A 12,773-nucleotide genomic window follows, 5' to 3' on the forward strand; every position below is an offset into this window, starting at 1 on the left:
CAGCTGAAAGGAATACATAAAAAAGTGTTAAAATAATAAAAATGAGTGATTAGACAGAATGAGGATATAGTATCACCTCTAAGAAATAGGACCTGACGGGGAAAAAAATGTGAGATTTGGCCCTCTTGGTATTAGTGGGGCAGATAACTGCAATAATCGTTCACTTGTGGAAACAAGCACCACAATTGGCACACATGCTCCTTAGGCATTCCTTTTTTGACAAAACCCGTTAGCCACCTAAAATTTCATGATGCCGGCCATTTTTCAAGATGGCCACCGTTTAATATGCAGTAGCATTGCATTTCGCAATAAAATTGCATAGACCTATCCTATTTGAATGATTTTGGTGTCAAACTGTACATTTATCACTATGTAGAATCCAATTTGGACCCATGGAGTTACTCACAGGCTTCCTTGAACCATATATCTGTATCTATCTCTAATCCTAATATTCTGTTAAATTAGAGGTCCACCTTAGTATGTGCAGCATCTTTCTGTACAAGGCTTCCAAACTGGACATGACATGATGCAGTGTGTGCATGGTGGTGGTTGTCGGGGGCGGGGGGTGAGGTGGGGTTGTGGTGGTGGTTGGTGGATGTGGGGGTGTTAACAGAGCGGATGCCAAAGCACAGCCAGGGCACACTGATGACACAGCTGCTGTAAAACTCAGCATGGGGTTCAGTATCAGCTGAATAATTTGTTTGGTGAAGCTAAATAATGACTTTCGTGTCCTAAATGCTGTCAGTATCACCAAAGTTGTTGCCTTATGTTCAACAACACTTGTAAAATAGAGAGAGGTCATACCTCAGAGCCACCAAGAGACTGGAACAGGAACATGCATCCAAAGAGGATGCCCACCCACAGGCATTCTCTGAGCTAGTCACATATGTATTGAAAACCTTCAGATCTGGTAAGGGTCCTGTAGTCTTCCGACTTGCAGACATAGTTCACCTGTATGCCCAGCGCCTGGAAGAGCTGGGTGTTGATGCACCTGCTGTCAACTCCACAAGACTGAAGGAAAAACTGATGTCAGAAATACCTGAGTTGGAAGCTCACAAGCAGGTAAGAGATGTTCTTCTGGCTTTAAAGAAAGATGTGGGCTTCGTTTTGTCGGAAGCCTCTGACTATTATAGTGAAGCTAGCTTCCAGGCGCTGGGCATACAGGTGAACTATGTCTGCAAGTCGGAAGACTACAGGTATGACCTCTCTCTATTGTACAAGTCTGTCAAGCATGCAACATGGTATTGGAACTCCTGTGCAATAGCATCTTGGTGATACTGCGCCTTGTTCCTCAGAGTTTTTCCAATGCCACCACCATCATCAAGTCTGGCTGGATCCAGAGTAATTGGCATATCATTAATTGTGTGAAAGAGGGGAATATTTGTCGCAATCATAGTGTAGCAATCATGCTGTTGTGGTTGTTGTGCACGTGGTGACTTGAGCTCTTCACCATTGTTCTTTTGGCAAAGACAACACTTGCTCCAGTCAGTCTGGAATTTAGACCATCCTGGATCTGTATTTGCTATCTTGGTGAATGGCAATCAAGGTATCACATTACAATAATTATCTGTATTCAGTGAATCAAGGCCGAGGGATTGTCCTTTTACCACCTTGCACAATACACAATCATGCACAATAAGGTATGGGATACAACTAGGTTCGGGAAGGAAAATATATGACCTACACCTAGCCCGATCGTTCATCCAGTATCATTTAAGTCCCGTGCGATCTGTACACCATCCGGGTAAGTCCGTGAACAAGTCATGTTAGCCCCCTTACCCTTGGCTCGGCTCTCCCGCGCTGGCACACCCTGTTAATTCAGGCACAGCTGGCTAATTAAACATCTATGTTAAACTACTTGTAATCAACACTAGCTCACTGCAGGGATTGTTAGACAGCATTTGGGACACTAAAGTCATTATTTAGCTTCACCAAACAAATTATTCAGCTGATACTGAACCCCATGCTGAGTTTTACAGCAGCGGTGTCATCAGTGTGCCCTGGCTGTGCTTTGGCATCCGCTCTGTTAACACCCCCACGTCCACCAACCACCACCACCACCACAACCCCACCTCACCCCCCGCCCCCGACAACCACCACCATGCACACACTGCATCATGTCATGTCCAGTTTGGAAGCCTTGTACAGAAAGATGCTGCACATACTAAGGTGGACCTCTAATTTAACAGAATACTAGGATTAGAGATAGATACAGATATATGGTTAAAGGAAGCCTGTGAGTAACTCCATGGGTCCAAATTGGATTCTACAAATGTACGATTTGACACCAAAATCATTCAAATAGGATAGGTCTATGCAATTTTATTGCGAAATGCAATGCTACTGCATATTAAACGGTGGCCATCTTGAAAAATGGCCGCCATCATGAAATTTTAGGTGGCTAACAGGTTTTGTCAAAAAAAAGGAATGCCTGAGGAGCATGTGTGCCAATTGTGGTGCTTGTTTCCACAGGTGAACGATTCTCCTGTAATTTGCAGTTATCTGCCACACTACAGGTGGGGGTCGTGTCCGATGCTGGCACTGATGCCGCCACATTCGTGCTGGGGGGCTTTGATGAAGTCTGCGATCTCTGCCTGGTTCACCAGGTCCATGACTGTCAGCCCCCAGTAGATACCACTCTCCGACAGCGTGGACTCCTGGAGAAACGCAGGAGGGATCAGCACCACGGAAAACCTGCTTTCGGTTGTCCTCCCAAAATAGGTTAAAAGATTGAACACATTGTATGTCTTCAGTGTGGATCAGGTTAGGTAAAATGATTCAAACTGCCTTAAAATGTAATTATTATAACAGGCATGGTGGAGGTAATTATTTTTGGCCTCAAAGGGGAAAGGTTAAAAGTCAGTGGGCATCTTGACGCCTTGTCAGAAGTCGGAGTGTCACTTGGAGTCATACATTTCAAATTTGCCTGTAGAATATGAAACGTCCAGACCCCAGTGGTCCTCCAGAAAAGGTGAACAAGGAGAAGCAGCTTTTAGTTTCTACTCTCCTCTACTTGTAGAACTAAAGTTCATTTCCTCATGAAGCACTGTGAATTGCCGTGTGTCTGAATGATGCTAAAGAAATAAATCTGCTTTGCTCCCTCTGTCTGGTACTAGTGAGCTTTTGGCCATCAGAGATTTTACCAGGTGAAGTTGTTCAGTCTTTCACAGGGAACCAGAAGACCAACAATACAGACACGATCTCAGACACACACTTTGATTATAAATATTATTGTGTTTTGTGTGACTGTTTCAGCAAAATTAAAAGGATCATGGCGATACAGGAAGTCTCATATTATAAGATGTGAAGGTAGTCTGGACATCGTTTCTGAAAGCAATGGATTGTGTTTTGCTCACGTAGCCGTCCTTGGAGCCGTAGGCTGCGATGGAGTCTGCGTGTTTGTCGAGCAGAAGCGAGCTGGGAGCGACGATGACACGATGCTACATGCTACATGCTAACGCCGCTGTCTGCTACGTTTTAGATCAGGGATGTCCAAAGTGGGTCCTGGAGGGCCGCAGCCCTGCATGTTTTCCATGTCACCCTGCTTCAACACAGCTAAATCTCATGAAAACTCATGGCCAAGTCCAGCAGAAAGCCTGATAACGAGCCTCATTGCAATCAGCTGTGTTGAAGCAGGGAGACATGGAAAACATGCAGGGCTGCGGCCCTCCAGGACCCACTTTGGACACCCCTGTTTTAGACTGACAGCTGCTCTCATTGATTGACAATAAGTATGGAGTTTAATTATAGAGACAGTCTGGTCTGATGTACAGCTAAACACTGGCTATGTTCTGTACTTGCACAAAAACATCTTAAAGTAGTCAGCCGCTGGTCACTTCTCCTTCTTCTACTCACTGCCAGCAAACTAGGTGCCTCACGGGACATTGCTGCCTCTCTTGGTGAAGTCTAATATCGCAGCAACATTTAAAGGGCAACTCCAGTTTTTTGACACCTGGACCTTATTTATTGGTGTGTGCATGCTCATATACTCAGTCAGACAAACATCGTGCAGCTCGAAGTCCTCCAGAAGTTATTTCGATCCAACCGATTTAGCCGCACTTAGCAGGGGCCACGGCAATGGGGCTTTAGCGCGGGACATAATCTCTGCAAAATCGCTCATTTCGGCTATATTTCTTCATCCATCACCAGTGTTATCATAAAGTCAGCTCGTCTACCATCTTCAGCTGGGTCAACTGACAGTTTTCGCTAATTTACCCACAATCAGCTCGGATGGGAACGTTGGAGCTCCTCTCCCCAGCAGAGAGGCACTCTGAGTTGGCTCTGCTCTGCTCTGATGGGATCTGCTGCGCTTAGGTTAGCTCTTCTCTGACACCGTGCTAACTTGGCCACAATTAGCTCAGCCGCCCCGCGGCCTGCGCACAGTGCTCCTCGCCCGGCTTGGAGACCTCCAGAGACTCTCGGTGAGGAGAGACTTCAGGAGCGCCCCGGGGTTGGATGCTCAAAGCTCTGCTCTGCTGGGATCTGCTGCACTTCACTATTCTCTGACACCGTGCTCATTTAGCCACAATTAGCTCGGATGGGAACGTCGCGGAGCTCCTCTCCGCCTCCGTGGTAATGCGGGGAGTCCCCGCGTGCTCCACGGCCGGCATGGAGTGCGTCTCCACCCGGGAGCAGAGATCTGGAGCTCTCCCGTCAGCCTCCGTGGAGCAGCTCCGGGCCGTTTACCCAATCGGCCCCAACTCGGCCCCTGGAAGTCAGACGCCCAGGCGCCGTGACAGCCGAGGCTGACTCAAAGTGCCTCTCTGCTGGGGAGAGGAGCTCCAACGTTCCCATCCGAGCTAATTGTGGCTAAGTTAGCGAAAACTGCCAGTTGACCCACCTGAAGACGGTAGACAAGCTGACTTTATGCTAACACTGGCGATGGATGAAGAAATATAGCTGAAATGAGTGAATTTGCAGAGATTATGTCCCGCGCTAAAGCCCCATTGCCGTGGCCCCCGCTAAGTGCGGCTAAATCGGTTGGATCGAAATAACATCTGGAGGACTCCGAGCTGCACGATGTTTGTCTGAGTGAGTATATGAGCATGCACACACCAATAAATAAGGTCCAGGTGTCAAAAAACCGGAGTTGCCCTTTAAATCCTTAGCAGCTCAGTGGCTGCTCAAAAGTTCAAAATCGTCCCAATGGGATAGTCCTGTCCTTTGGAAGGGCTTAGCACAATTCTTTAGTCGCTGGTTAACACTCTGACATATTCTGCATGATCAGGTTTCCTGCTTTTTCTTCTTCTACAGAGTGTCTTCCCTGCACTAGCGCCACCGTCTGGCCCCAAACTACAACTGCAGGCTACATTATATACAAGGTTGCCAGATCTGACTGATAACGTCAGGTTTCAATCTGTCAAACCCAATAAAAATCATTCCAAATCACAACTTCTGAAGAAGCAAATGCTAAACTCATAAAAATACAACAGACAAAGATTGACAACTGCCCTGAATAGCCAAGCAAGAAAACTCAAATAAACATGATTCCTACAAAGACTAAAATTATAAACCCAAATACCCAATTCAGATGATCTCCCTGGTCTCACCAGGTAATTCAATACCTATATTTACCCTTTTTTAATCACCCTGTGTTGAAAAAAAAAAAGGCCCCATTAGTCAAATCTGACAGCGCTGGCGCTTTTTTCTTGCATAATTTCTTTTTTATATAATTTTCATAATGAACTTTTTAATTTTCATTTGTAAGTGTAACGCTGGAATGTAAAACTGGCACCTGTTTCAGAATAGAGAATAGTGAACATTTTATTACACTGATCCTGTTTTTGTACTAGATTTTTAAAGTTTTGTTCTTTTCAAGCTGTTTTTGCTGACAATTTCGAAATTTTAGCTGTTTTAGCCATTTCACCAACAGTTTTGTATGCTTTTTTCCTGCAATATTTCATTTTCTTATGTTAGAAATTGTATACAATTCAGGTTTTTCAAGGTGTTCATTTTTCTGTTCATCACTTTTTCCCCATTTCTTGTGGTTTTTGCTATTTTCACCAATTTTACTTGAACCTTTTTTTCGAACCAAGAGTGATGAATCATATTATGATTTAAAAATATGTTTAATGTTTATTCATTATCATGTTGTGAAAAATGCCTTGAAATGACATGAAATGTGTTGGATTTTGCTCTAAAGAAACAGAACTGAAATGAATTCAATTGAATTATTTGCTCGACTCCTGTTTTGCATCACACTTTTCTACAGCTGCTTATTGTTCTCATCATATTTCTGTATTATTATTTGACCTGAAACACTAAAAGTAAGTGATTTGACCAACTTTATATTTAAGGGCGTACACAGGGAAGCCCTGTGGATGTTGGATTCTGCCCACAACACATAACAGAGTGAATTCAGGACTGTGTAGTTTGTTTGTGAGGTCTTACATGAACCATACAGACAGTGAACATCATACAGGGACACAGACAGGATTCATTATGCACGGTGAATATATTGAAATGAATTGGATTTTTGATTGGATGGGCCCCTTGTCTTTTGCCATTAGCAGCCCAGCCCTCCTCAGGATGCCTGGCCTGTTGGAGCAGCTCATGGAAATGTTCGATTGCCCCCTCTCTCTCACAGTACTGCTGCTTCAGTTGTTGTCTCAAGCCTCCCATTCAGCTCTTCTCCTTCACTGTTTCTTTTCTTGGCCTTGCTTCCTGCTTCCATAAGGCCTCTCCATCTTTCTTGCAGATGTTGCGAGCCTCTTTCTGTACTTTGCTCTGACATATTTCAATACTGCCAGGCTGGCTTTCTCTTCTGGAGGTGAGATCTTGAAGACTTGTGTCTGGCACATGAATGTCTTTGATGGGCCCCTTGTCTTTTGCAGCCATTGCTTTTCCTTGGCAGCCCAGCCCTCCTCAGGATGTCTGGCCTGTTGGAGCAGCTCACGGAAATGTGTGACTGCCTCCTCTCTCTCACGGTGCTGCTGGTTGAGTTGTTGTCTCAGGTCATGGACCTCTTTATGCCATTCAGCCTCCCGTTGCCGCATCAGGTTGTGGACCTGAGTCAGCTTTGACTCAGAGTCCTGGACCCTCGCAGTCAGCGCCCTGACTTCGTTGAGGAAGCCGATGGTGGTTTCTTCTCTTTCTTTCAAGAGGAGGCTGGTCATACGTTCCAGATCCTGCTCCAAAGCTCTCACATGTGCAGCAGTCTTGTCGTCGTGAGCGGCGCAGCACTCCGCCCACAGCGACTTCTCATGTTTGGCCTTGCGCTCATCCTCCCTCACTGGTGCGTTCATGGCGTTGACATGAAAAGGGAGCTTGGCCACCGTGTCTTTGCGGCTGGTGCAGAGAGCCTCCCTTTCAGCCATCCACTGCTGCTCTCTGCTGTGCCACTGCTGGGACCAGCGGAGACGTTCAGACTTTATCTCCTGGTCCTTTTGCTCCAGCAGGGCCAGCTGCTGCTCTTTTTCTTCAGCCAGCCTCTCTTTTTCCCTCTCAGCGCTGTCCAAGCGCTCCTCCAGAGTCTTGTTCTTGCTCTGCAGCTCCATACTCCTTTGGCTGTAATAGAACATGGCCTTGTCCAGGACATCAATCCTCATGGACAGTGCTGACTGAGGGTCCATTGTTGGAGTCACCATCTTTGACTCGATGTGACTGAAATCAAGGAGCTGAGGCTGAAATCTGGGCATGACGATGGACTCAGACCTGAAATTCAACAACCACAAAAGTCAGTGTCCTACTAATTAGAAAATGTTGCAAGAATTGAGGGCTTTCTGACTGAACATTCAGAAACTGGATAGTATGTTTTCATGTGTCAGTTGTTTTTAGTTCCTACGCTGGAACAAACTTCCTAAACACCTGAGGACTGCTGACACACTCACTTCCTGCACAGCCCTGCATTAAACAACATATTTGACCGATTTGATGACTTTTTTCTCAATATTTGCAAAGCACTGTGGATTGCTTGAGTCAGAAGGAGCCGTATAACTAAATGTGTCTTACCGTGACTTCTCCTGAACGCAGTGGGACATGATGGAGGGTGTTTTCGCAATGCTGGCTCTGAAACGTGACTGTCTGCACTGGAGATCAGTAACAAGTGAAGTGGTTATAAATATGGGGCTTTTAATTCTGAGAAAAAATGAACAATTAATTACATTTTGAAATTACCATGAAAGCGCCTAAAATTTTTATGTGGAATGAACCTGCCAGCTTATTCTCATTCAAGAGCGGTTTTAAAGGTGCTGTAGGCAGGATTCAGCATCTCCGCCATCTTTCTTAGGTTTACCTAAGAAAGATGGCGATTTGACCCACCTAAGATGGCAATTTGAAACCCAGCACAGCCAATCCTGTCCTGTTTTCTCTGAAATTACGCCCTTACGCAAGTTAAGCCCCTCCCACAAGAATGTGTGACGAACGCCCCTCGACCAATCACGGTTAGAGCCTCAGGGGCTCTTCTGATTGGTCAAAGATACCTGGAGCTGTGAGATTCCTTTTCAGCTCAGAACAGAGACAGATGGAAACGCTGCGCCCTCGCGGTAGTGCAATTATGCTACACTCCTAAAGGATTATCAATGGATACTCTAACATTTAATCCAAAGAAAACACAGAAAAATTAGCATTGACTAGTAAAATCCTGCCTACAGCACCTTTAATATGTCTAATATGGAAATTAAACATGACACGACATCGTTGGCAGTCAATGTAACTTTTTGAAAAGACGTCAAAGAGCTACAACAACATTAAGAAGTCAATTCTGGTTTCATTTCATGAAAGTGAGTTGATTTTGAGTGTTTTATCTTTCTATTTTTACTTCATGTCAGGGCAACCTAAAGGCCATTCCTCTCTGGCATTCCTGGATTCATTCAATTCCAATTTATTTCTATGATGCCAAACGCAACACTGTTATTTCAAGGCATTTTTAGAGAAAAGCCCCTCAATTTCACAAGAGCAAGCAAAAGCCTCCACATTAAACTGGTGCATATCTACAACAAGGTGTGACAACATGTCTTTGAGTTCATTTTATCAGAGGTGTAATGATCAAGGAAACTGTTGTCTCTCTGCAGAGTTTGCATGTTCTCACTGTGTGAATTTTTTTTTCTCATTTACAAAAAGTCCAATCAAACGTTGATTTTGACATATTGCAGATTTTCCCCTTTTGCTGATTTCTTTGGTTTTTGAGCCACTGGCAGAGGCCATGGGAGTTCTAATAATACCAGAGCACCACGGAAAACCTGCTTTAGGTTGTCCTCCCAAAATAGGTGAAAAGATTGAACACATTGCATGTCTTCAGTGTGGATCAGGTTAGGGACCTCCGCACACATCACAACAACTCACAGAGATTCAGTCTGTGTAGCATCCTGACTGGTATTGTGTGTGCATCATCTTCTGTGACCAGCTGACTGTTTTCTTCCTCAGCATCAGGTGTCACGGCCTCACTCCGGTGATTTTGTCCAGGCTCCGAGGCCCCCTCCTCGGTCTGCAGCATCCCGGTGGACTCCCGTCTCTGGTGCTTACGGTGGCACTTTCCGTAGCTGCTTCCACCTAAATCACCTTGCAGAGCGCGCTGCATTGGTCGGTGTGACTGATGTGTTTCCAGATGTAGGGAAGGTATCCAGTCTGGATCAGTCTCCATCATTTCATAGGCTGGTTGACCTGCAGACACGTTAGGTTTCATTGAGAAAGCTCGTAAACACTGGATTCTTGCATGACATTGCACATAGTTACAAGGACTGTAAATCCAGACAGGTGCAGATGGATTTGTTGTTGTGCTGATTGTTTCTCAGGCTGTAACATCATCTGACATATTTTGCTGCTGCTGAAGCTGCTGACTGAGTTCTCCTCTAGGATGTGTTGTAAATTTAGTTTGATCAGTTATAGCAAATAAATCAATGACTGTATGTTTGTTTTCAAAAGGAGAACAGATCTGATGTGTTGATGTTTGTTGCGGTGTACCAGGGAGTGTGTGTTTATCTGTCTGTGAGGACAGAACTGACAAGACGTGTCCTCTTTCGGACAGCAGGTCTGACTGGATCTTTAAGGTCACTCCCTCCGTAACGTCTACATTTAAGATGAAGAAATAAAATAAACAGATTTAGCATGAAGTGCTCATCCCATTTCTACTGCCCTCCTCCTCTGACCGGTGTTTATAAGTGAAGTTGGCTTGCAGTTGCTGAGGCTCGCTTGCAGCTGCAAACTAGCTTCACCGCGAACGTAACTTCATTCACAAAGAAACCGCATTTTCAGTAGCATCGCTTAAAAACGAATAAACTCACTGACTTGCCTTTATGAAAATGGCGAGAGCAAACAAGCATGTTGTCGAAAGTGATGCTCTTCTTTCATGTCGCTGCTGCGACCCAAGCCATCCGACGCCTCTTCCTCAGTCTGCTCTCCATAATTTCTTTTCCACTTGGGAAACGGGAAAAAAAACGTAGATTGTCGTCTGTCCTGCTCCCATTCCATCGACGTGACCGACTGTGGTCGCCTTTCACGCAACAGGATCTTCCCGTTTTGAAGAAATAATACCGCACTCAGAAACGTGAATCACAGAAAGTAGCTCGAAAGCGAGACCTGGCCACGGAAATGGCGGTTCAATCGCTCAATGCAACAGCGTGACGACAGCTGCAAAGGACCGAAATAGAGACTGACTTCCCCGCACACACAAGTAGCTACCTTCCAGCTTCTAGCTTCTTCTGGAGAGGTTCGTCATTGGTGTGGACACCTGTCACTCAAACATGCCCGACCAATGGAGAAGCCTCCGCCCACTGCGGGACGTTTGTGTCAAAATGATTCAATCAAAAAACAGGCTTCAAAAAACAGGCTTATATGCAATTTTTTGGGGTATCAAATTTTTTGGGTGTTTGAACAAGTTTTTTTTCTTTGAAAACATTTTTTTGATTGAAGTGAAGTTTTTTCTGATTGAAAACATGTTTTGCGATTGGAGCAACTTTTTTTTTCGATTGAAAAATAAAGAAACAAATTTACCTCCATAAGCGGGAGGCTAGTCCAAGACAGCGGTATCTATTGTTTATAGATCTACGATGTGGCGGTTTGTGCCGTAAAGTGCTGTAAGTGCCGTAAAGTGTCATATGTCTGTTGTTGCTGGTATATTCCGTCTGATTTTCAAACGTAATCCCGCTCAGTAATCCGTGTTTTTATCAGAAGTACCTGTAACGAGATTACATATTTTTTGCGTGTACTATAACGGATTACAGTTACAATTTTTTTGTATCCTGATTACGTCACGCCGTTACATGTAATCCGTTACTCCTCAACCCTGATGGTAACCATGAGGAAGCAGCTCAAAAGTCAGCCACAGCCAAATACCTAGAGAGAGTAAGACAGGTCCTAAAGAGCCAGCTGAAGGGCAAGAATAAGATTTAGGCTAGGGCTGATTGATATAGCCAAAAAATTAAATCTTGATTTTTTTTTTGCTTGAAATCCGATTAACGGTTTTAATCATTTTTTTTCTGTGTAAAGAAACACAGTTACACATTTTTCAAAAAATAGGATATTTTGTTGAATGCCAAAACGTCAGCATTTCACTGTGTAGGCAATATAGTTATTACTGAGGTAATTTTAACAAGAACACTTGCATGGGCACTGCATTGAAATAAATAAAAAGAAAACTGGAGAAAAAAAAAAACAATTAAAAAAAATCCCACATAGATCCATTTAAAGGGACTTAAGGCAAGATTTGTGAATAACTACACATGCATTTCCAGTTTATTCAATGCTAATGGGCCGTGACGCATTAAAAACCTACAATAACAGGCCAGTCCGCGTATCTGTCTGTTGCCTTATACAGGGTGTGTGCCACATAATTGGCTGCAGTTCGGGGTCCGAATTTCCGGTGCAATCGTGGGGATGTGACATAAATTGACGCTGTACGCGCGTTGCCGAAGGCTCATGAACAGGAAGAACATGGCCGCCGTGGACACGCACTCAAACACTGCTGGGATCAGGGGCGGGGTGGCCATCGGGAGGGTCGGGAGGGTTATAATCCAGTCGCCTTTCATTATAATTATAACTATGCAAATCCTGGAGCTGATGCCGGCTGCGGCGCCACAATTTGCACAGTTTTATAATTATAATGCAGGCAACTGGTTTGATCAAACGCCGCCTGGTCACATGATCTGATCACATGACATGGTTCGGACGTTGGGTAGTTCAGCCTCCTCGCTGCTGGAGTCAGAGAACCTTGTCTTGGCAATTCTGTCAGCAGATGAAAACCATCCTGCGTCTTGAGTCAAAGTTTAAACACTCTGCGACACAAGTTTAACTTAAGAACTCACTAAAACCTCATCATGTTTCTGAATCATTTCCAGCAGCACCACACTGTCCCATGAGCTCGACCTGGATGAAGCCATGTGACAGATGAACGAACGGAATCAGATCGATGGGTTCCACCTGGAATTTAAAGTATTCTAAATATGTGAAGGGAAACTCTGATATCAGTGTGTTCACACAAGATGACAGATCCTTTCGTTCACCTTTATTTCAACAGTAAGGACTAAGGAGCTGTTTTCAAGTGAAAACACAAAACTTTCATATGTTTTCACAACAACGTTGCTTCTCCATTTACACTTCCTGACAGTCGCTGGAGACCCTGTCCAGTACTGAGGGTTCAATCCTTTGACAGTGTTTCTTCTCAGCTCTGTTCACTGAACACACACAAACACACTGGATGCTGAGCTTTGTCTGGTAAAACTCCAGAAAGAACGCTCTCAGTTCTTCCTTTAATTCCTCCAAACTCAGTTACATCAAACAGTGAAGTGAGAGACGCTTCATTATACTGATAAGATAATCAGAATAAAAATTTGTTTTTT

This window comes from Salarias fasciatus, chromosome 18, assembly GCF_902148845.1.
Source record: "Salarias fasciatus chromosome 18, fSalaFa1.1, whole genome shotgun sequence".
Taxonomy (NCBI): domain Eukaryota; kingdom Metazoa; phylum Chordata; class Actinopteri; order Blenniiformes; family Blenniidae; genus Salarias; species Salarias fasciatus.